Source organism: Notolepis coatsorum (assembly GCF_963971535.1).
Source record: "Notolepis coatsorum genome assembly, chromosome: 20".
In the NCBI taxonomy this organism is placed as follows: Eukaryota; Metazoa; Chordata; class Actinopteri; order Aulopiformes; family Paralepididae; genus Notolepis; species Notolepis coatsorum.
Window position 1 is genome coordinate 9,910,247 of NC_140184.1, and position 26,621 is coordinate 9,936,867.

Sequence of the window (26,621 nt, forward strand, 5' to 3'; positions counted from 1 at the left end):
TATATTGATTTCCTTCCAGGGTGAGGGTGTGTGTGTGTGTGTGTGTGTGTGTGAGAGAGAGGGTGTGTGTGTTTGCGTGTGTGTGCATGTGTTTGTGTGAGTTTCCATGCATGTACCCGAGCGCGAGGAACACTCCCGGTGCGGAAGTGCAACTGCAGCGCTCGCTGGCCGGCGTCCACACAGTGACCAGCCTGATGATGTTCGTCACGATGCACTGACTCTCTGAAATATTCATCAGAATGCAGGAAGACTGAATGGAACGCGATACGTCTGAAATCTCTCTCCGCCGCTGCACACCGTTTCACACCGGCAGGGCTCCTCCGTGCCGAACCTAATCTCGAACCGGCCCGGCGCGTTCACACCGGAAATAATTGGTTCGGAACGTGAAAAGTCGCCGCTCAGCTGGAAACCGAAATGTTTTCGTTTTTTTCCCTTTGCGAACCGTGACGTCATCAGTGTTCAGGCTGTGAAGACGAGCGTAAACAAGCGAAGAGTAGAGGTTCGGCATTGCGCTCAATCGATCCATTCAACAGGAAGCGATTTGCGACTGATCTCAAAATGAGATTAGATTAAAATGGTATTGTTATCATACTGATACAGCACAATACACCATCCAACCAGAGTGGATACATAAATTCTCCAGAAATAAATATGCATGGAGAAAGGCTTAGTGAGCCTCAGCGCACACACACAAACACACACACACATGTACTGTATACGTGCAAAATGAATTCATTCCAGCAAAGTAGGCTTCTATTATTCTTAGGATGCTCGATATTGGCTTTTTTACCAATATACCGATATTGTCCAACTCTTAATTTCCAATACCGATATCAACCGATACCGATATATGCAGGCAATTAACATTACATATCTCTTGTTGTGGAATTAACACAACATTATGCATACTTTTGACAATAATCTGTTAATAATCTGTTAATAATCTGTCAGAATCTGTTCTTACTTGCTTGCCTGGGTAAATAAAGGTTAAATAAATGTAAAAAAATAATAATAATAATCATTCTTTTTTTTTAAACCGATACCGATATTTTCCGATCTCACATTTTAATGCCAATATCGGCCGATAATATCGGTAGGCCGATAATATCGGACATCCTTAATTATTCTAATTCGTTATTTTATTGGGTATCATAGTAGTCCTACTGTAGAACATGACATATTAGCATGGCATCTCATTTATTAATGCGAATACTGAACGAATGCACAATTGGCTCTTGACGAGTGTAAACTATGGATGAGTCGGTCGCAGTCAACGTCGGAACCTTTAGCCCAGCTGGTTAGTGCGGCTGCCTGTGGATCCTATGGTCTCATCTTGAGATCGCTACCTGTTGAGTGGATCAGCATGGTGCAATACCGAACCTTTGAAGCTGTTTTATATACGGCACATTTTGCCACTGTCGTGTTCATGTGGTTGCGTTTACCTCCGCCTGAGTAACGCCCCCATTGATGACGGAGGATGGTGGAACGTTGGTTCTGCTTAAATAGGTGTAAACGCGGGCTGGTTCTAAAATCAATTCAACAAATAGCAATACGCCTTTGTTGACTAATCAATTTATTGATTTGAATTGACTAATCTAATAACTAATTTAACATGGAATAAAGCATAAAGTAATACTAATCAACAAACAAGTCTTGAGACTCTTGACTAAGACCAAACCGACTGATTAGGGTGAAGCCCTACTACACAAATTCAGTGTGATCATCAGTGATATCAAATATATATATCTATCCACACCTGTCTGTACTTACCTGCACATAGTCCTTTACTATATCTATATCTGTACATATCCTACTCTTACTAGTTACGCTGCTGGCCAGTATGACTACTACCATACTGTCTCTATACCTGTATCACTGTACTGTACAGTCAGTGTACACTACAACTCTGTACATACATCTGATTAGCACTACACTCAGTAGTACTAATTTGTATATTTTGTACCCGGTTTAAATCACCTGTACACATTGTATATTGCTGTTGCACTTTACTGCTACATGTGCACTCTGGTTGGATGCCAAACTTCTTTCCGTTGTATTGTACTTGTGTTGTGTATAATGACAATAGATTTGAATCTAATCTAATCATCAGTAATATCCAATAGAGGTAATAGAGGAACACGTGTCCTGAGAGTGAGATATCTGGGCTGTGTTAGATTATTGCACAACAGTTTCTAAACTGAACACACCAAACAACATACAGAGAGAATGCACCATCCATTCATCCATGCAGCAACGTTGCACAGCTGGGCAGCATCAGTACATTCGGTCCATTTCACTTACACACTCTTTTGTTTTTTTTTCAAAACTGTGTGCAGGGGGTTGGTGTGGGGTGGGGGTGAGGGGGGCAGGACACAACAACTCCTTTGTTTTCACACTCTATTCAGGACACCAAATATCTAACAAGCAGCCCTAAAATTCATACTGTGTAGATCATACTGTAGATCTCAGTCACCAACGCGTCCAGGAATAATTTAAAGCAAGATCTTATTTGACATTCACCGTAGCAGTGTTTACTGGTAAAATAAGGAATGATATTTGACTAACAGTGATTGAATGATATTTTGACTAACAGTGATTGAATGATATTTGACTAACAGTGATTGAATCTTGAATGATATTTGACTAACAGTGATTGAATCTTGAATGATATTTGACTAACAGTCAGTGATTGAATGATATAATGGTAAATGGCTGCTTTTTTATATAGCGCTTTTATCCAAAGCGCTTTACAATTTGTTACTCACATTTTACCCATTCATTTCACACTATTCACCGACGGCGGAGGCAACCATGCAAGGTGCCAACCTGCTCATCGGGAGCAATATTAGGGGTTAAGTGTCTTGCTCAAGGACACATCGACACGCTGCCCGGGGAATCAAACCGGGAACCTCCGGATTGCCAGATGACTGCTCTACCTCCTGAGCCACTGTCGCCCCTGATATATTTGACTAACAGTGATTGAATGATATTTGACACAACAGTGATTGTGTTTGTTTCTCCCACAGGCTCAACTGGCAAACATCAGCCCAGCTGTGGTGTAATTGGGCACGGCCAGAAACAGGTTTTCACTGTTAATGGCTCCACGGTCCACCAGATCCAGCCAGGGCCTCGGAGGGAGGCGGGGCCGGGGAGGGAGAGAGGGTGGGGGTGGGTGGAGTCAGCCTCATCAGCATTCAGCTGGTCTAGCTTGGAGAGACCCATAGAGACACCTAGTTAACACGCCCACACAGCAACAACCTGACTAACAACAACCCCCCCCAGAGCCCCCCCCCCCCCCAGCCCACTTTCAGCTACACACCCCTCAACCCCCCCCCCCCCCCCCCCCCACACACACAGACCCTTCTCAAGTGTGAGAGACAGGGCCCCACTTTGAGTGCCCACCAAAACAATGGCAGCTTTCAGCCACACATTTCTCTGCAGCGACAAAGGGGAGAAACTCGACACACACCGAGGAACTACCCCAAGCCGTGTGTTCTCCTGAGTACAATCTACCCCGGGCCATGCATTCTCCTGAGCACAATACCAGCGGCGCCATATGAAATATGCCCTTTTCTCACCGAAAGGCCTTGTTTTTTTTTCATTTTTACATCAACCGACACCTGAAGCTCCTTTCAGCTGCGTTTCAGAAGATAAAACAAAACGATCCTGAGCTTTGTGGACGAATGGACTAGTTCTACATCTTGCAATAAGCGGAGCACCTTACAAAGAAGTTTCATGGTAGTTCAGTTTAAATGGTACAGACTATTGTGTAAATAATTTATCATACTGCCATGGTAAAAATCCTGTAATTTTTTTTTATAATATATATTTTTTATAATACATTTACATTTAGTCATTTAGCTGACGCTTTTATCCAAAGCGACTTACAAGTTATGTACGACAAGTCATCAGGAAGGGCACAACTATCAGCTGAGTAGCAATGTTCATCAAAGTGTTGAGTGCTACTGTAGGTTAGTTTAATAGGACAAGTGCATGACAGTAAGGTTAGTTAGGGTTAGATATTTTTTGTATTTTTTTTTAATTCAGATAATGGTTGAAGAAGTGCATCTTTAGTCGACGGCGAAATATTGGACGGGTTTCGGCTGTCCTAACTTGGGTGGGTAGTTCATTCCACCATTGTGGGGCAAGGACTGAGAATAGGCGACTTCTCTTTGATGACCCTCCCGGAGCTCGGATAGGAGTAGGTCTGAGTAGGTCATGAAAAATAATACCATGGTATAATCCAACTTAAGAAGACCCTCACCCAAGCCACCCAAACCTCAAACTGTTTGAGCTCATGCCGCTCATGACGGTACCGCAGTCTCAGGTCCATATCCAAGAGAACACTGAACAGCTACTACAGTCTCAGGTCCACATCCAAGAGAACACTGAACAGCTACTACAGTCTCAGGTCCACATCCAAGAGAACACTGAGCAGCTACTACAGTCTCAGGTCCACATCCAAGAGAACACTGAACAGCTACAGTCTCAGGTCCACATCCAAGAGAACACTGAACAGCTACAGTCTCAGGTCCACATCCAAGAGAACACTGAACAGCTACAGTCTCAGGTCCACATCCAAGAGAACACTGAACAGCTACAGTCTCAGGTCCACATCCAAGAGAACACTGAACAGCTACAGTCTCAGGTCCACATCCAAGAGAACACTGAACAGCTACTATAGTCTCAGGTCCACATCCAAGAGAACACTGAACAGCTACTACAGTCTCAGGTCCACATCCAAGAGAACACTGAACAGCTACTACAGTCTCAGGTCCACATCCAAGAGAACACTGAACAGCTACTACAGTCTCAGGTCCACATCCAAGAGAACACTGAACAGCTACAGTCACAGCTCCACATCCAAGAGAACACTGAACAGCTACTACAGTCTCAGGTCCACATCCAAGAGAACACTGAACAGCTACTACAGTCTCAGGTCCAAGAGAACACTGAACAGCTACTACAGTCTCAGGTCCACATCCATGAGAACACTGAACAGCTACTACAGTCTCAGGTCCACATCCAAGAGAACACTGAACAGCTACTACAGTCTCAGGTCCACATCCAAGAGAACACTGAACAGCTACTACAGTCTCAGGTCCACATCCAAGAGAACACTGAACAGCTACTAGTCTACACTCAGAAGACGTGCACCGTTTGCCAGTGCAGTGATTGCAGAATGTTTGATTTTTTTGTATACTCGCCAGCAGGGGAGGAAACTAACTTTTTGGCTTACCAGCCAATTGGCGGGTATCTGATTTTTTTTACCAGCCAAACGTAAAAAATACTAGCATTTGGCCAGTAAAGTGGCCTAATTTCCTCCCCTGGTGTAGTGGGTAGGGAGGGAGTGTGTAGTGGGGGGGGGGGGGGTGTAGTGGGTGGGGGTGTGTAGTGGGTGGGGGGCTTAAGCTTAACCAAAAGAAAAAGGGGTGCAGCCTGAGCGTGTCTCAGGGAGTGAACCCCTGCAGTTCCTCTCACCCGTAATTCATTCATCATGAAACCATTCTGTGGCAAAACCGGTTCTGGCCTCCCAGACAACTCCATTTCCACTCAGTTAAAAAGAGCATGCTGCGTGGGTTTCCATGACAACTGTCCAGCGGCGGTGAAGCCAGTTGGCAAGTGTGGGAGAGAGGGAGTCGGTCAGGAGGACCCTCAGGACTCTCTGGCAAGAGGAAATAAAATCTCATGCTCGTTTGGACTGTCACTTGCCCCTGACAGCTATTCACTCCATCGACTAGGGGCCATGTAAACACAGACACAGCTATTCACTCCATCGACTAGGGGCCACGTAAACACAGACACAGCTATTCACTCCATCGACTAGGGGCCACGTAAACACAGACACAGCTATGTGTTCACCCCATCGACTAGGGGCCACGTAAACACAGACACAGCTATTCACCCCATCGACTAGGGGCCACGTAAACACAGCTATTCACCCCATCGACTAGGGGCCACGTAAACACAGACACAGCTATTCACTCCATCGACTAGGGGCCACGTAAACACAGACACAGCTATTCACTCCATCGACTAGGGGCCACATTAACACAGACACAGCTATTCACTCCATCGACTAGGGGCCACATAATCACAGACACAGCTATTCACTCCATCGACTAGGGGCCACATAATCACAGACACAGCTATTCACTCCATCGACTAGGGGCCACGTAAACACAGACACAGCTATTCACTCCATCGACTAGGGGCCACGTAAACACAGACACAGCTATTCACTCCATCGACTAGGGGCCACATTAACACAGACACAGCTATTCACTCCATCGACTAGGGGCCACGTAAACACAGACACAGCTATTCACTCCATCGACTAGGGGCCACGTAAACACAGACACAGCTATTCACTCCATCGACTAGGGGCCACATTAACACAGACACAGCTATTCACTCCATCGACTAGGGGCCACGTAAACACAGACACAGCTATTCACTCCATCGACTAGGGGCCACGCAGGGAACAAACTTAACTTTTTGACTTACCAGCCATTTGGCTGGTAGATTTTAAAAACTACCAGCCAGGCAGAATTTTTACCAGCCAAAAAATATAAATAGCTTTTTAGTATATCGCTATGTGTTATTATTACTATAATACTCTCATATGCTATTTTCAATTAATATCATAAACAACATAAGGAATATTAGCATAATTTTGAGTGGACTGAAGGAATGAGTCAGTGTTAATAGTTTTAAATGCAAATAATTTATTGAAACATAGAAGTGGGGTCGGGACACATAATATTATGTTATGATGAATTGAAAATGGGGGACCTTGATGTAAACAAGACTAGTCTTTCTCTGGTCTGCATCCCCTTAACAATTGTATGTATTGAGCTGTACTACTGTACCCATTCTGCAATCTGTTAATAAACGTTTCAATCAATCACACACACTGTTTCAACTCACCACCCCCGCATCATATTGTAGTCTAGTCTGTCTTCAAACATCCACTCCTCTCGAAACTTTTTTATATTTGAATATCAATATTATCTGTCCATCCTCAGTAATCCTCAGTTTACTATAATATACTCCTGACTGACTTCATCGTCTTTCCAAACGCATGCACCCCCCCCCCATTTCCCTTTCCTCAGTCCACACTGTTCTCTATGGCTCTGCTCTGCCTCTGATAACGTAACGTTCATTTCGGGCGTTGTGGGCATAAAGGAATGGCGACGGTGCAAAGCATGTTAGATGCACTTGACCCGTTGTGAGAAAAAAGTTGTTGAAGTCCGAACATTTAAATCTCTCCGGTCATAATGTCCGGTGAAAATAATTCCCTCTAAGCACAATTTGATTATTTGAATTGTATTAAAATAGGCTAAAATTAAATAGCCTATGCGATGAATGAAACAATCATTACATTTGTTTCATCGTTGCTTCACCAAGCAGGAATGACAACGATGTTGTCAGTGGGAGCTTGGTGCTGGATTTTGCGAGAAGCATCCAGCTGCAGAGCCACAGAACCCACCAGCGGTGCCCGCACGGTGCAGTACTCTAATTCAGCCATTGGCAATTCAGCTGTTGGGTGGGGGGCGCTGCTGAGCGGTCCCCAGACCGGAGCTGAAAACACTGCTGCTCTGTGGCTCTGCAGCTGCATGCTTCTCGCAAAATCCAGCACCAAGCTCCCGCTGATGCAGTGGATTTTGTTAGCCGCCAGGTGGCGGGCAGATCTTAATTTCTAGTCGCCAAACATTAAATCTACAAGCCATTGGCGAATGGCGTGTGCTTATTTTGATCCCTGGGGCCACGTAAACACAGACACAGCTATTCACTCCATCGACTAGGGGCCACGTAAACACAGACACAACTATTCACTCCATCGACTAGGGGCCACATTAACACAGACACAGCTATTCACTCCATCGACTAGGGGCCACGTAAACCCAGACACAACTATGTGTTCACTCCATCGACTAGGGGCCACATAAACACAGACACAACTATGTGTTCACTCCATCGACTAGGGGCCACATAAACACAGACACAACTATGTGTTCACTCCATCGACTAGGGGCCACATAAACACAGACACAGCTATGTGTTAATTTCATCGACTAGGGGCCACATAAACACAACTATGTGTTCACTCCATCGACTAGGAGCCACGTAAACACAGACACAGCTATTCACCCCATTGACTAGGGGCCACATAAACACAGCTATTCACCCCATCGACTAGGGGCCACGTAAACACAGCTATGTGTTCATTTCATTGACTAGGGGCCACATTAACACAGACACAGCTATTCACCCCATTGACTAGGAGCCACGTAAACACAAGAGAAAGCTGACACGATTTCAGTAGGGGTGGGGGAAATATAAAGAGAAAACCAATTCTACCTTCTCAGATTAAATACATTTCAATACAAAATCAATGTATTCACTTTCAGTCTTGTGATATGGTTTCAACTTTATTATGACCGTACAAGTTACAACTATAAAACGTTAGCTTGTTCTCCAAGATTAGGCAAGCAGAAAGACTCACACAATACACAAGCTTTGCAACGCGATGGTTATTAGCAATTTAGAATCTAATCTATCGAACTGCCTAGACCCTAGACAATCGTGATGAATTGAGAACTGGTCGAAACTTGACCCCACACACTTCGAAATGTGGGATTCCCACCCCTATCTTTCAGCCCACGGTATCATGCGGCTTTGCCTTCTCTCTTTATTTACAGTTTGTTTCAGACAGTCAAGTAAAAAAGAAAAAGAGGTAGCCTACACAAGACGAAAAAACAAAACCAAAAAGGACAAACACAACAAGTCCACTATAGCTCGGGTTGTGAGGTTTGGTGTGAATTAACTGTGAACAATTCAAGTTGTAACATTAGCCCATGACCAATACCTGCAGGGTACCTCTACTGAACTGGTTGAACAGGTTATGGACACCGTGACTAACACACCGTTTGAATTCACCAACACAGCTTGTACTCAGTTCATGGGAGACGAGAATCAATCTCAGAACTTCCAATCATTTTACAGTCCTCTAAAACGTCCAAGATAATAGTTTTCCTTGGTGTATTAACCAGGGGATATATTGTGCATCAACTTCAAGTCAAACCTCATAAAAAGGGGAAAAAAAGTCTTCGCCTATTACACAAGTCTCATGAATAGCATCGAGAAGAATGCAGGCAAGCTGGTGTGTTGTTTACATTATACATAGTTGTTAAGATGACTAACTTGTTAAAAACATGTAACAGTCTGCGTCCTGTCCTGCAATCCAAAAAGAAAAAAAACAAAACAACCGTCCACCAGCTGCTAATTCGAGTACAGCATAGTACATCCAGTAAGATGACCCACTGTTTTTCAGTGCATGGTAAGGTAATTAGGGTCATGCAAAGTCCTTCAGTTGGAAGGGGGAAGGGGACAACTGCACTATGGCGAATAGATTTACAATCTCAACAACGTGAAAGAGAGATCCACCACCTCAGCATGTGTGTGTGCTGGAGGGGTCGGGTGGGAGGTTTTACGCAGATGATGACCCCAGGCTGCTCCTTCCAAATGGTCATTCAATGCCCAGCATGTACTACTACTACTCACCCCCTCCAACTCCAATAATAGCACCATGCCACTGGAGAGGGCAAAGTCCACGGAGAGGGCAGAAGCAGAAGGGCAGCCAGTGGCGCAGAACCAGACTCAGCCACCGTGCCCACAGCGGTCCCGGGAGAACACTGACCCACATACACATCTGTAACACAAGCCCAGTGCTCCCTCACTCTGACACACACAACGATGGCTTGAATAATAGGGTATGGACCTTTTTCTGAAAGCCATCGGGTTCAATCATACCCAGCTAGAATAGTAGATGTATGGCAGTGAATTGTTATGTGATACTGATATATCATGTAGGTTGAAGCTTCAAGTGGGTTATTTTGTGTGTGTGTGTGTGTGCGTGTGTGTGTGTTGGGTTTCTTCAAAAAGGGGGGTTTAGAAGTCACAAAAGGTTAATGTACACTGGCTTCTGTGATGTCTAACAGTTACACTGTTGACTGGCCAGATGATGACCTCTTAAAATATGATCACAAAATGCCATAAAGTCAATGTAATTCGTGTTGGTGGTTCATTGCCAATAATAAGCAATGAAACTAATCAAATATGAAATAGTTTTCCATCTAAAGTAACGCTTTGATCATGAACTAACTTGTTGTTGCTTTGTTGTAACAGCAGCCACAGACACACACGAGATGCACATAAGCTGCTACTAGTAAACTTCCAACTGATCCCAGCGCGGCATATGTTCATAAGTTCAACACATGGGCTAATAACGCAGCACGCCACATCATCACCAGTCCTTCTTACAACAACAACAACAACAACAACAGTCTCGGAACCGTAACATATCCAATGCATTCATGATCCCCTATCAATGGAGTTGTGCTTCCCAATTGCAAAACAAAAGAAGTAAACCATCGTGTACGCAAAACAAACCCAGGGAACTCGTTGTATTATAATAAACAAACCAGACGCGAGTTCGCAAGTGAGACGCACTACTTACGTTTTTTGCGCGGAGTTTTAGGGAGAAAGGTTTGTTGTGCAGTGAACGGAACGGAGAGCTCTCCTGGTCCTCCTGTGCGCACTGGACTGGTCTCCTTTCCAACTGTGTGGCTGGCAGAGAGAGAGAGAGAGAGAGAGAGAGACAACAAAGACAGACAGACACGACTCAGCAGCACGCACACGGGAGTCTCCTGTGGTCCCACTGGTCCCACCATGTGGCAGATCTGGGAATTAGTATGGGCATGGTAATAGTAGAAAGACATAGGCAATACAACTATAGTATTAGTAAAGATACAAATAAGCAGTGTAAACAATATAATTAACTCCGAATATGAGCAAACAAACAAGTGTATTTATTTATTATAGGCCTACCTACCGTTAGTATTCCAATACAGTTAGAATACAATTTTCACAAGTTAGCATAGGCTACTATTTGTTTCTTTTCTTTTTGATCAGTGTTTCCTCCTGGGTTTTCATTTTAATGTATGCTCTTAGAGAGAAAGTGCCTGGTGATTTCATTTACAAATGGACCTCAAGGAGCATAACCACTAGGACCGATAACTAACTGTTTTGAGAAAAGTATACGGTATGACGTCCGCAAGAGCCTTGGACTAGAGTCTGTTACCCAAAACACCTTTGAGACAGAAGGAACTCATATTATACCTGTTGTGAAGGGCCAGATTAAACCGAATATATATATTTATTTATATATATATATTTAATTGTATTTGTATATTCTCTAATATTCCCTGATATCCCTTGTATATTCCTTGTACAATATGCATTGAATATCCATTCTAGCCTACTGAACATCCCATAATAGTCTCCATTCTACTATTGGTCGAGACCTTGGTGCCAGGCTGCCATACCCCTCAGACCCAGTTCAAACGTACCGCTCCACATGTACGAACAAGTCCTAGTTCCGCGTAGGAATCTGACTACCGCACCACTAATGGGACTATTTGTTCATAGTGCGTATATATACTGCGCTACTAAAGTAGGACTTCCTTTTCAGTCCAGTTTCTTACCCTCCAATAGAGTCACAGACGTAAAGCCTCCCCGCGACGCCACGTGTGGGAGTAAGGCCAAGTTCGCCTACCATCGGTATTGAGACATCGTGTATATTAATATTTGAATAGTCATATTTGGCACTATATCGTCGAGTTGGACGTAGTCTATTAAGCTAATAATAGTCTGTTAATATATAGTGCTTCGTGCGGTGAGAATACTACCGTAGTCAGTACCCCATCGTTTCGGGCAGAGAACTGGCTGCTTATCCAGGGTGGTTGACCCCACGTGAAGCTGCACCCGAGGAGCCCCAGAGCCGACGAGCGAGTGGACCTGTATACCGGATTATTCTACCGACGACAGCCCGCCTTCCCAGGCACGGATTATGCTTTGTATACTTTGATTATTCCATGGATAAAGACCCCCGACACTGCCGTGTGTTGGAACCCCCCCCCCCCTGGAGAGGACGCAAGGTGAGGAGACGCTCTGCAAGACGAGGTCGCTTCACGTCTCTCCTCCGTGGACCGGATGACGCCGGCCCACAAAGAGTCCACCTGCTTTCATCTGTGGTCCAAGGATCGCCGGCGCATTGAACGGCACTACAGTGGGTTCACCTGGGATACCCTTGGCCGGATGAGGCAGCCGGATTCTACCCCCCCCCCCCCTCCTACTCCTGTCGGCTTACAAGCGACCGGATTAACCCCCCCTAGTGTGTCCAGTATATAATCATTAAAGTATCATTGCTGTTATTCCTTAAACTATTCCAGGTCGTATATGTACCACCTGCGCCTTCAGAGATTGGACATTCTCTATTGATATACCGACGAATACTCTTGCCATAAAAGTGCATACTAATTTCCATTCATAAATGTGATTGATTTGATTAAGTGCTTGTTCTACACACCATCGCTGTGTAGAAATAAAGACCTATTTCTAATTCGTACATTTGTGTTGGATCCGTTTCATCTACGTGACAGTGTTCATCATAATATATTTATGCCGTGTACTGGGTGGCCGAATATTAAGTACAAAGGTAGTGGTAGTAAGTATCATATCTAGTAATACAGTCAGGGAATTGTACCCCTCAGTTACAATTGGTCCTTCGAGCCGGAGGGTAATTAGTGTAATATTAATATAGTGTTATTAATATTGAAATGGCCTATGATGAACACTCCACGAAACGATCCTCCTAACCAACGCCCGCAGCGCGAACGACGGCTCCCTCAGTACTTAGAGGCCTACGCTGTCAGTCAACAACCTAGTCTTCTACTAACAGTAAACGCGGTAAAACTAGAAAGTAAAAGTATGTCTAACCCCAACGCCCAGACTACCCCGACCATAGAGGCCCCTACGGGCTCTAATGTAACTGACCAAGTTCACGGTGGGGACCAGTGGGAACCAGACATGACTTCACACCCCGCCAGTACTGAAGAAGTAGTCCCCGATGAGTCCCGGGAGGAATACAACGCTACCGAGAGAGAACTCGGCACGGAAGAAGACGGGGAGAGCACCGTGGAGATAGAGCTCCAAGGCTCCGCAAGGAGTACCCCGAGGGAAGGCTCCCCTATACAACCGCCTTCCCCCAGCGAGGCAGAGAGGACCCTACAGCAGGCCTTCCTCATCAGCCTGAACGCCGCTGCTGAACGCGACCGACTGCAGATCCAGCAGCGGAGCGAAGAAGAGCATATACGTCTAGAACTAAGACGCATTCAGAGAGAAGAGAATGTGGCCCGAGACCGAGCAGACAGCCAGCGAGCAGCGGCTGGTGCTCTACGGGACGCAGAGCGCGACAGACAGCAAGCGCAACTAATAGAACAGCTGATCAGACGGACAACACCCTCTCCCTCCGCCAGAGGCTCCAGGAACTCGTCTAGACACACCTCCAGGGCGGCATCCCCTAGCCGAGTAAACAACCCTGAACTTGACCAACAGACGAGGTCTATACCCCCCACAGACCACCTCCCCCCACCGGTCCAAGCGAGACCTAGCAACCGGGAAGGAGCAGCATATCCTGTGGAGAGGCTAAACCAGAGACTACAAGCACTGGATGACCTAACTGAAGACGAAGAGGAAGAGGAGGAGAACCACGCCCGACGACAGCACAGTACTCTACCGGACCAGGAGGTCCGGTACAGCCCAGGCTATACTCCCGCGGAGCTGCGCTACAGACCCCCGACTCTATACACGGGTGAGCACGACGCACGACCCGCACCGAGGAACAGCACCTGGACAAGCGGGCCATGGTACACTGCCAGTACCAGCCCATACCAAGGAGCGGGAGGAGACTCGCCTAGGAGGCCTCTCCCCCAACGCTCGCCGATGTATCCACAGTCAGCGTCATACATTGGCCCGCCTATGGTACCCGACTTCACCCAAGAGAACCGGGCCCAGTATACGGAACTCCGCATGTGTCTGGAGACCATGTTGGTGGATGTATTGGATGAACGCCATAAATACGCCATCCTACTGAAGCACTTAAAGGTGCCCCGCGCACATAATATAGCGCTCGCCTACGCGACTTCCACCACCCCATACACAGCAGCGCTGGTAGCATTGGACCAGAGGTATGGGCGCATATGGGATTACGTGATCCAGGAGATCCGACACATCGACCGCTTACCCCCAGCAATAGACAATCGAGCACTGGACGACCTGTCCATCAGAGTGCAGTCCCTGGTAGGGATGTTGGGAGCGCAGAGAGAGAAGGGGAGGCATGAACTTTACGCCAACTCAAATGTAGAAAGGATCTTGGAGAAGCTGCCGCCCGCTCGACAGGAGCGTTTTAGGCGACAGAGGGACCACCGAGACCCGAATGGCCCCGAACCGAACCTCCTCGATCTAGCAGACTTCCTGGCGAGAGAAGTCAGCAGCCTACGGCTAGATACATTCGGACGGAGCACCCCTGGCTCCAGAGAAGGAACCAGACGACTAAATGATGGAAGAAGATCGGTGACTGTGATGCACCAATCGGAGTCAGTACCGAGCAGCAGGAGCCACAGTACCCCCTCCAGAACGGAGAAGTAGAAGATAGTGTGCCCCTACTGTGAGAAAGAACACTGGCTAGCGCAATGTGACTCCTTCCCCAAGCTGAACGCGGAGGAAGCAAGTCAATGGATAAAGTCCAACAAGCGCTGTTTTCGCTGTGCACGCTCACACATGGCAGCCGAATGCCGCTTAAAGAAAAGGTGCACCAAGTGCGATGGAGCCCATCTGGACATACTTCACGACAGTAACAGACGGCGCCCTTCACCCGCACCATCCAGCAGCAAAGCGAGCGTCATGTACATCGATCCCGCCAGCAGCAGTGGAGCCCGAGTACTCCTAAAAGTAGTGCGTGTGACACTAAGCTACCAGAATAAAGTCCTGGACACTTACGCCGTCCTCGATGACGGGTCAGAGAAGACCCTTCTGCTCGCCTCCGCTGCGGCCCAGCTAGGGCTGCGGGGAAGCGAAACCCAAATGACAATTCGGACAATAAGACGAGATTTGAAGACGATAAAGGGCGAGAATGTCTCATTCTCTATCGCAGCAAGCGGCCAGCCTGAGCGACGGTACCAGATTACAGACGCTTTCACCAGCCAAGAAATAGGACTGTCGCGGTACACATACCCCGTCGCCAAGCTGATGGAGAAATATGTACATCTGCGCAAGTTACCGATCCCGCTCATAGACAATGCTATGCCGACCCTGTTGATAGGCTCCGACCATGCAGACCTCATTGTCCCGATAGACCGGGTTCATACCGGACCCCGAGGCTGTCCTGCAGCAGTCGAGACCCGTTTGGGATGGACTCTCCAAGGCCCGCTCGCCAAATCTCTCAACCGAAGTACAGCCACTAGATGTCTCCACTCCCGAGTCACGGAGGGAGAAACCGCACTCCTGCAACACGTAGAGCGGCTATGGACCTTGGAACAAATGCCCTTTAAGAACGGAAAGAAAGACATTCGCTCTAAAGATGACATTTACGCCATTCACCTCCTCGAGACAGGGACCAAGAGAGTCCCGGTCAACGGCGTGTTGAGATACGCCACGCCACTCCTGCGGCGAGAAGGAATGCCTACTTTCCACGCCAAGACAGACGCCACAGAACGGTACCTGCTGAACACGGAGCGGCGCTTAGCCAAGAACCCCGCCCAAGAGAGTGTATACCGCGCTGAGATTGAGAAGCTCATCACAGCGGGACACGTCACAAAGATGGACATTAAAGAGGCTGACCAGACCACTGAATCGTGGTACGTGCCTCACCACAAGGTCCATCACAACGGTAAAGACCGCATAGTATTTAACTGCAGCTACCAGATCGGATCCCAAAATCTGAATAAAGAGTTACTGCCCGGTCCCACACTCGGCCCCTCCCTACTCGGCGTTCTACTCCGCTTCCGCCAGGAAAAGGTGGCCATCAGCGGGGACATTAAAGGAATGTTCCTGCAGGTGAGACTAGTAGAGGCGGACAAGCCCCTGTTACGGTTCCTATGGAGAGAGAAGCCAGGAGATGAGCACCCAGCCATCTACCAATGGGAAGTCCTCCCCTTCGGAACGACGTGCAGCCCCTGCTGTGCTACATTTGCACTACAGAAACATGTAGCAGAGGACCCAGCAGCGGATGAAGAGGTCCGACACAGCGTAAAGAACAGCTTCTACGTAGACAACTGTCTACAAAGCCTTTCAACCCAGGAAGAAGCCGAGGCTCTCCTGATTAAACTCCGCGCCTCATTGATCAAAGGCGGCTTTGATCTCAGGCAGTGGGCCAGCAGCGATCCGCAAGTACTGCGCAGCCTCTCCTCCGAGGACAAGGCAGCCAGCAGCGAGACCTGGATGGCTACAATCCCGGGAGAAGCCCAGGAGATGACCCTGGGATTGGTGTGGCGATTCAAAACAGATTCGCTTCACTACAGACACAAGCCCCTGACTACGGAGCAGGGAAGGCCGGCGGCGGCGCCGACCACCAGACGGAGTGTGTACACAACACTCGCCCGACAATATGACCCGCTAGGATGTATTCTACCGTACACCACCAGGGCAAAAATGATTGTACGAGCATTGTTGGACAAGGACCAGGGCTGGGACGACCCCATTCCCGCACACCTTGCATCCACCTGGAGAGAGTGGGAGATGGAGCTCCACTCACTCCCAGGCGTTAATATGCGCCGAAGCTACTTCCCACCCACGGTGAGGCCAGAGACATGTAAAATGGACTTACACGTCTTCAGTGACGCCTCAGAGGTCGCATACGGATCAGTAGCCTACTTGCGGGCCCAAGAGAAGGGGGGAGAGATCTACACAGCATTTGTCCTCGCCCGCTCGAGAATAGCCCCACGCAAGCAACAATCTATCCCACGTCTAGAGCTCTGCGCAGCCCTAGCCGGAGCGCACCTAGCCACGCTCATCCAACGTGAGCTCACCATACCGGTGTCTAGAACAATCCTGTGGTCAGATTCCACGACGGTACTCGCCTGGATCAAATCGGACTCATGCAAGTACAAAGTCTTCGTGGGAGTCAGAGTCACCGAGATTCAAGACTTAACCGAAGAGTTAACCGGAGAAACAGAGTGGCGCTACGTTGATACAAAACAGAACCCAGCTGACGTCATCACCCGGGGGATGCCCCTGGATGACCTCACCCGTCGCAATGTCTACAGTGACGGCCCCGCATTCCTAAGACTCCCGGAAGGACAGTGGCCCATGCCTATCCCGAGGGAAGCAAGTCCAGAGGAGGTGGAAAATAAGAAGTCTGTGTTCTGTGGATTGAGCACCGTAGCCTCCACCGACCCTAACATAGACGATTGCACGTCCATAGAGAGTGCACAACAAAGAACATTCCTGCGGTACCACCCGGAGTGCAAGTCCCCCGCTGATATGTCAGCAGCTAACTACGAGGAAGCAGAATTGCTTCTACTGCAGCGAGCCCAGAGAGACAATTTGACAGAAGGAACAGTCGTCATGATTATTGATCAATCACTGCCCAGAGCTATGTGGCCGGCCGGCCGCGTAAGCAAAGTGATCACCGGTGCCGACGGCAAGGTCCGAGCAGCTGAAGTGCTCGTCCAGGGTCGCACTTACACCCGTCCTGTGGCGAGGCTCATAGAACTGCCCCGACTCCCAGACACAATCGATGATGACCATGACCCTATAACCCTATGACTTTGTGAAGTTGACTGACCCCTACAGCAAACCCTTATGTGTAAATAGACAACGCGATTAATCTGTCTCTGTTTAACTGATTAGGTCTGGGACCAATCAGGGGGTGGCTGTTGTGAAGGGCCAGATTAAACCGAATATATATATTTATTTATATATATATATTTAATTGTATTTGTATATTCTCTAATATTCCCTGATATCCCTTGTATATTCCTTGTACAATATGCATTGAATATCCATTCTAGCCTACTGAACATCCCATAATAGTCTCCATTCTACTATTGGTCGAGACCTTGGTGCCAGGCTGCCATACCCCTCAGACCCAGTTCAAACGTACCGCTCCACATGTACGAACAAGTCCTAGTTCCGCGTAGGAATCTGACTACCGCACCACTAATGGGACTATTTGTTCATAGTGCGTATATATACTGCGCTACTAAAGTAGGACTTCCTTTTCAGTCCAGTTTCTTACCCTCCAATAGAGTCACAGACGTAAAGCCTCCCCGCGACGCCACGTGTGGGAGTAAGGCCAAGTTCGCCTACCATCGGTATTGAGACATCGTGTATATTAATATTTGAATAGTCATATTTGGCACTATATCGTCGAGTTGGACGTAGTCTATTAAGCTAATAATAGTCTGTTAATATATAGTGCTTCGTGCGGTGAGAATACTACCGTAGTCAGTACCCCATCGTTTCGGGCAGAGAACTGGCTGCTTATCCAGGGTGGTTGACCCCACGTGAAGCTGCACCCGAGGAGCCCCAGAGCCGACGAGCGAGTGGACCTGTATACCGGATTATTCTACCGACGACAGCCCGCCTTCCCAGGCACGGATTATGCTTTGTATACTTTGATTATTCCATGGATAAAGACCCCCGACACTGCCGTGTGTTGGAACCCCCCCCCCCCTGGAGAGGACGCAAGGTGAGGAGACGCTCTGCAAGACGAGGTCGCTTCACGTCTCTCCTCCGTGGACCGGATGACGCCGGCCCACAAAGAGTCCACCTGCTTTCATCTGTGGTCCAAGGATCGCCGGCGCATTGAACGGCACTACAGTGGGTTCACCTGGGATACCCTTGGCCGGATGAGGCAGCCGGATTCTACCCCCCCCCCCTCCTACTCCTGTCGGCTTACAAGCGACCGGATTAACCCCCCCTAGTGTGTCCAGTATATAATCATTAAAGTATCATTGCTGTTATTCCTTAAACTATTCCAGGTCGTATATGTACCACCTGCGCCTTCAGAGATTGGACATTCTCTATTGATATACCGACGAATACTCTTGCCATAAAAGTGCATACTAATTTCCATTCATAAATGTGATTGATTTGATTAAGTGCTTGTTCTACACACCATCGCTGTGTAGAAATAAAGACCTATTTCTAATTCGTACATTTGTGTTGGATCCGTTTCATCTACGTGACAGTGTTCATCATAATATATTTATGCCGTGTACTGGGTGGCCGAATATTAAGTACAAAGGTAGTGGTAGTAAGTATCATATCTAGTAATACAGTCAGGGAATTGTACCCCTCAGTTACAATACCCATGACTGTGGATAACAAGATTCTGAAAATGTGGCATCAGAAAGGGATTCAGTATCTGGAGGACTGTTGTGAAAAGGGATCCCTGGTGTCTTTTGGACAACTAAAGGGGTATAAACCTTCTTTTGGTATCTACAACTAATATCCTACAATAAAAAAAAACACACTGGGACCTAAAATGACGTTACCTGTGCTCACTGATGTAGAAAAGCTGCTTCATGAGGGAAATGGGCTTGGGTAAAAAAATATATTTTCTTTTGATGGACGGAGCTTCAAAGCCAGGGAGGCACGTACGTCTAGAGAGATGTGGGAATCTGGCTCAGATTTGGTTTGGGTCAAAATTGTGGCCAAAAAGTTTGTCAGCCACTATCAATAGCTAGATACAAATCCAAATTTATATATGTATCAAATATGTTTTAAATGTAGAGGTGGGCTTGTTTTTGCATTGCACCTGGTTGTGCACAAAACATATTTGACATTACCTATGACAAAATGACCCATTGGATCTGCAAAGGCCTACCACTGGTTTAATGTAGTGAATAGAACACAGGCCTACCACTGGTTTAATGTAGTGAATAGAACACAGGCCTACCACTGGTTTAAAACCCTTGTGGCTCCCTGGTACCGATTCTGTCTTTCTTGACTTTGTGTGTGTGTGTGTGTGTGTGTGTGTGTGTGTGTGTGTGTGTGTGTGTGTGTGTGTGTGTGTGTGTGTGTGTGTGTGTGTGTGTGTGTGTGTGTGTGTGTGTGTGTGTGTGTGTGTGTGTGTGTGAGCACAGCGGTGTGTGTGTTTATTATTATTTCATGAAATTGGGACCATATCTTCATTTTACATATATTTTCATTATGTCAAAAGATTATTTGAAACGTTCTAAAAAAAAGGTTACAAAAAAGTTACACGAGATACCCTGGCGCCCATTTTCATCCCATCCACTTCCATGTTAATAAAAACGCAATAAAAACGCAATAAAAACGTAATAGTCTAAAAAAAAATATATATATCTCCTCCCTAATTTTCACATCATATATCGATAAATAAACAGAATAATTACACCAGGCATGCACTATAAAACAATACATACCTTATAGTAATAGATTAGTAATAACCGGTGCTTACTAACGTTAGCCTCTCGGCTATTTCTGACCGCTATTTCTGACCGAAATAGTCAACCTTTCTATTTTATAATGGAAGATTCTTATTCACAGGGATTTTGTCCAGTTTTCACACGCTGTAATATGGTGTCTAAAATGTATAGATATATGATGAATATGGCCGTTTCTCCGTTTTTTTTTCAATAAAAATGGACTTAGTATCAAACAAACACGAATATAAGTGGTTAAAATTGGGAAATATTTGTAATTTGTTACAGATATCTTGAGATTAGGCTTTTAATGTTAATTGTGGGATTTAAAAAAAAATAGTAAACAGTTAAAATTATAGGACTTTCAACTTGATCCATATTTTCATCTCTTAAGCCTCATGAGTGGAATCGGTACCAGGGAGGCACAAGGGTTGTAGCTATAACACAGACCTACCACTGGTTTAATGCAGCTATAACACAGACCTACCACTGGTTTAATGTAGCTAATGGAACACAGGCCTACCACTGGTTTAATGTAGCTATAACACAGACCTACCACTGGTTTAATGTAGCTATAACACAGACCTACCACTGGTTTAATGTAGCTATAACACAGACCTACCACTGGTTTAATGTAGCTATAACACAGACCTACCACTGGTTTAATGTAGCTATAACACAGACCTACCACTGGTTTAATGTAGCTATAACACAGACCTACCACTGGTTTAATGCAACTATAACACAGACCTACCACTGGTTTAATGTAGCTATAACACAGACCTACCACTGGTTTAATGCAGCTATAACACAGACCTACCACTGGTTTAATGCAGCTATAACACAGACCTACCACTGGTTTAATGCAGCTATAACACAGACCTACCACTGGTTTAATGTAGCTATAACATAGACCTACCACTGGTTTAATGTAGCTATAACACAGACCTACCACTGGTTTAATGCAGCTATAACACAGACCTACCACTGGTTTAATGCAGCTATAACACAGACCTACCACTGGTTTAATGTAGCTATAACACAGACCTACCACTGGTTTAATGTAGCTATAACACAGACCTACCACTGGTTTAATGTAGCTATAACACAGACCTACCACTGGTTTAATGCAGCTATAACACAGACCTACCACTGGTTTAATGTAGCTATAACACAGACCTACCACTGGTTTAATGTAGCTATAACACAGACCTACCACTGGTTTAATGTAGCTATAACACAGACCTACCACTGGTTTAATGTAGCTATAACACAGACCTACCACTGGTTTAATGTAGCTATAACACAGACCTACCACTGGTTTAATGTAGCTATAACACAGACCTACCACTGGTTTAATGTAGCTATAACACAGACCTACCACTGGTTTAATGCAGCTATAACACAGACCTACCACTGGTTTAATGTAGCTATAACACAGACCTACCACTGGTTTAATGTAGCTATAACACAGACCTACCACTGGTTTAATGTAGCTATAACACAGACCTACCACTGGTTTAATGCAGCTATAACACAGACCTACCACTGGTTTAATGTAGCTATAACACAGACCTACCACTGGTTTAATGCAGCTAATAGAACACAGACCTACCACTGGTTTAATGTAGCTATAACACAGACCTACCACTGGTTTAATGTAGCTATAACACAGACCTACCACTGGTTTAATGTAGCTATAACACAGACCTACCACTGGTTTAATGTAGCTATAACACAGACCTACCACTGGTTTAATGCAGCTATAACACAGACCTACCACTGGTTTAATGTAGCTATAACACAGACCTACCACTGGTTTAATGCAGCTATAACACAGACCTACCACTGGTTTAATGTAGCTATAACACAGACCTACCACTGGTTTAATGCAGCTATAACACAGACCTACCACTGGTTTAATGCAGCTAATAGAACACAGACCTACCACTGGTTTAATGCAGCTATAACACAGACCTACTACTGGTTTAATGTAGCTATAACACAGACCTACCACTGGTTTAATGCAGCTATAACACAGACCTACCACTGGTTTAATGTAGCTATAACACAGACCTACCACTGGTTTAATGCAGCTATAACACAGACCTACCACTGGTTTAATGTAGCTATAACACAGACCTACCACTGGTTTAATGTAGCTATAACATAGACCTACCACTGGTTTAATGTAGCTATAACACAGACCTACCACTGGTTTAATGCAGCTATAACACAGACCTACCACTGGTTTAATGTAGCTATAACACAGACCTACCACTGGTTTAATGTAGCTATAACACAGACCTACCACTGGTTTAATGCAGCTATAACACAGACCTACCACTGGTTTAATGCAGCTATAACACAGACCTACCACTGGTTTAATGCAGCTATAACACAGACCTACCACTGGTTTAATGCAGCTATAACACAGACCTACCACTGGTTTAATGTAGCTATAACACAGACCTACCACTGGTTTAATGTAGCTATAACACAGACCTACCACTGGTTTAATGCAGCTATAACACAGACCTACCACTGGTTTAATGTAGCTATAACACAGACCTACCACTGGTTTAATGCAGCTATAACACAGACCTACCACTGGTTTAATGTAGCTATAACACATACCTACCACTGGTTTAATGTAGCTATAACACAGACCTACCACTGGTTTAATGCAGCTATAACACAGACCTACCACTGGTTTAATGTAGCTATAACACAGACCTACCACTGGTTTAATGTAGCTATAACACAGACCTACCACTGGTTTAATGCAGCTATAACACAGACCTACCACTGGTTTAATGCAGCTATAACACAGACCTACCACTGGTTTAATGCAGAACTATAACACAGACCTACCACTGGTTTAATGTAGCTATAACACAGACCTACCACTGGTTTAATGTAGCTATAACACAGACCTACCACTGGTTTAATGTAGCTATAACATAGACCTACCACTGGTTTAATGTAGCTATAACACAGACCTACCACTGGTTTAATGTAGCTATAACACAGACCTACCACTGGTTTAATGCAGCTAATAGAACAATTCAACACACCCCACTTTGGGTCGCGACCAGTAGTTTGAGAACCGCTGGCCTAGACTAACCGGTACTGTTTGCTCCATTCCATGTGCTAATGTAATTCTATTAGTTATTATATTATTCTATTTCTACATTTAGTGAAATTGTGAAAGTGATAATTGAGTTATTGTTTTGTTTTAAAATAATTGTCATTGATGTCAGATCATTTTCATAAAAGAAAGGAGATTTGTAAAAGAAAAGAAAAAGATTCATGAGTTATATTTATTTTGTGAGAATAAATATATATATATATTTTTAAATTGAATTAACATCTCATGTGTTTTGTGATTCAGGTTTACCTTGGAGTAGGGGCATCTCACCTATCCTGCTACTGCTAGCCCCTTTCGTGACTGCTGATGATACAGCAGTCACTTGCTCGACCTAACTAGCCATGGGAACATTCACTCTGAAGCACTGGTTATTAACGAACTGTTTGTTCTAAATTTATCACAGAGAAATGTCAACGGTACTCACAGTTGCACAAGGGTTTCACACACAAAACCGGGGTGGTTTGAAAGCTCGGCGTTGCTAATAAACATTTTAAATATTTTTTATAAACTGATCAACACTGCATTATTTCCGGCGTTGGGTGCATGATGCGCATGCGCTGTGATCACAGTGCAGGCGCGCCAGGCAGCAAACGCCGGAAATAATGCCGTTTTGAGCAGTGTTGACCAGTTTATAAAAAATATAAAAAATGTTTATTAGCAACGTCGAGCTTTCAAACCACCCCGGTTATGTGTGTGAAACCCTCGTGCAACTGTGAGTATCTTTGACATTTCTCTGTGATAAATTTAGAACGAACAGTTCGTAAATAACCAGTGCTTCAGAGTGAATGTTCCCATAGTTAGGTCGAGCAAGTGACTGCTGTATCATCAGCAGTCACGAAAGGGGCTACTATCCTGCTAGATCTATGCTTTATCTAACCCCTATTGAAATGAATGAAACTGGACTTTTGAAGAAGTCTTTATTTGTAGCACATTGCTACATCGTCACGCAGTGAACACACACATGGCGAAATGGGCGACACATAGGACACAAACACATGCATTTTTGTTGGGTCGCCGTTGAAATGTCCTCTCTGCGCTTGTCCCATCCCATCGTCCTTCCCCCCAAGGGCAGCCGGGAGCAGACATGGGCTGCAGAGTGGGACCGCGCCCGGGGACCAATCCAACCCATACTGCACCTGTGTATACTGTATACTTGCTTACTCATATAGTATATATTTAGATTCTAGTGTCTATTGTAACCCTATTTATTGTATGTATAATATATAACTGATAGTGCTGATTGATTACACTGCCTATACTTGCTCATATGCGTATATTCAGAGTTAATTATATTGATTACACTGCCTATTTAAACTTTTCTACTGTAGGCTACTATAATTTCATTGCCTGTATTTATGTCTTCTACTATTACCCTGCCCATACCTGTATCCCCCCTCCCCCATGCTGCTATGATGCCTGAATCTCCCCCAAGGGGATCAATAAAGGAATATCTTATCGTATCGTATCTGGTCTCTAAACTGGTCTCTTCTTGTCTGACTCTGGAGAAAACGGCGAAAACCATGTTGACATGGTTCCTTTAAGACCCTTCATTACCTCACACATACTCTAGTTGGCTTGGGATCTAATCCCAGCAGAACCTTCTGTCCTGTGTCTCCCCCACTGTCTCCCTCGCAGGCTTCCTATTGTCTCTATTATATTCGATTGTATTTTTATTCTAATTTAGTTTATATATTACATTTCATTTTATTTTCCCTTTTTAATTTATTTGACTTTATTTACTCCTATGCGCCAAGACAAATTCCTTCATTGTATGTGCAAGATTACTTGGCATAAAGACTTTGATTCTGATTCTGATTCTGAATGGATCTGTCGTGTGACGTGCCGCCTCTTGCCCACGAGGCCGCAGTGATATCATTTGTGTTCTACATAGATTTGTCCAACATGGAACTGTACCGCTCTCTCTCTCTCCACCCTGCATCCAATCTGGTGCGTCCAGTGGTCCAGCAGCTACTGTAGCCCCATTCAGCATTGATTGACCCGTATAGCTGGCAGTGAGGTCAGACTCGCTCCATGGCTTGGCCGTGATACAATGGTGGCTCTACAGAGTGCAGAGCACACAGTAGGTCAGTTCAGCATGGTGTAGGGTTACATCGGCCTTATTCACAGCATAAATGGTCTTATTCAACGGGGGCTCCGATGAGCTATGATGGTAGAAACCAGTAAAGGTCCTAACAATGGAACTGTGTAAGGGGTTACCTATGTAATGGTCAAGAGTTTATGACATGGAACAATGTGAGTGACAACACAGCTTTAGAGGGCACTGCTTACTGGGCCTTCTGAGCAGACGTTTGAGCCGAGAAGTAGCGACACTATTGGAGTCGGAGAGTCTGATGCACCACACACTCCGTATGACCTCACTGACCACCAGCCCTTGTTTCTCTTAAGAGTCTTAGGGTGGGTTGCACCAACAGGGATTATCTCTTAAACTGGATTAAATTGTGGTTTATCGTTTCATTCCGTTGCACTAAAGTTAGTTTAAAGCTAAGCAGTATTTCAATTTAAACCTCTCTTTAAATCTCAGTTTCGTTTTTACTCCAAACCTAGATTAATCTTAATTATGTTGTGTAAATATGTTATGTTGAACTCCAATTTAACCTTTGATCAGGGATTAACTTTAAACTGAAAGTTGAGGTGGTTTAGATTGTGTAATGCCTGCATTTTCTTTTAGGTGGATAGAGAAAAACTAGAGGGTTCCCCTGAGAGAGATGAGGGACAGACACGATGAAATATTTTACGATGGAATATGTTACTCAAGAGAGGGGAAATTTGAGCTTCTCTACCAAGCCATGGGTTGACAAAGTAGCATTAGCTGGCTATAACACCAGGTAGCAGAGAAGAACAGTGTTGCAGTGTAACTGTTGGCTAAATAGGTAGCCAGCTCATACCAACTGTAAGTAGCATCTGTTCTGCTTTACTCTCTTCAATTCTTTAAGTCTTAACAACACAGTTGGCCTTTTTTCTTCTTCTGATGGCTTTTTGTTGGTTTGGCCTAAACACCCAATATTGCATGCTTTTTGTCAAGAAAGATGAATGACTGATTTGGTTAAAATAGGTTTAATATTGGTTTAAATCATCAAACTAAGATGTACTAAACAAGGATTACATTTTAAATTGTGCAACATAGCTCTGGTTAATTCTAAATCTGGATTTAC

The 26,621-nt window shown here is 45.3% G+C and overlaps 1 protein-coding gene across 2 annotated transcripts in view; it reads right to left on the bottom strand.

The window, feature by feature from the left end:
• The window catches only part of LOC311247085 (CD82 antigen-like), an 86,261-nt gene that overhangs the window by 47,790 nt on the left and 11,850 nt on the right, over positions 1–26,621 (bottom strand). The window contains exon 1 of one of the 2 annotated variants that reach the window (XM_084337395.1): positions 10,523–10,640. The exons of the other annotated variant lie outside the window; for it this stretch is intronic. The gene's annotated coding sequence lies outside the window, so the exon portion shown is untranslated. Of the gene's footprint in view, positions 1–10,522; positions 10,641–26,621 lie in introns of those variants that run through there. 2 annotated transcript variants of the gene reach the window in all.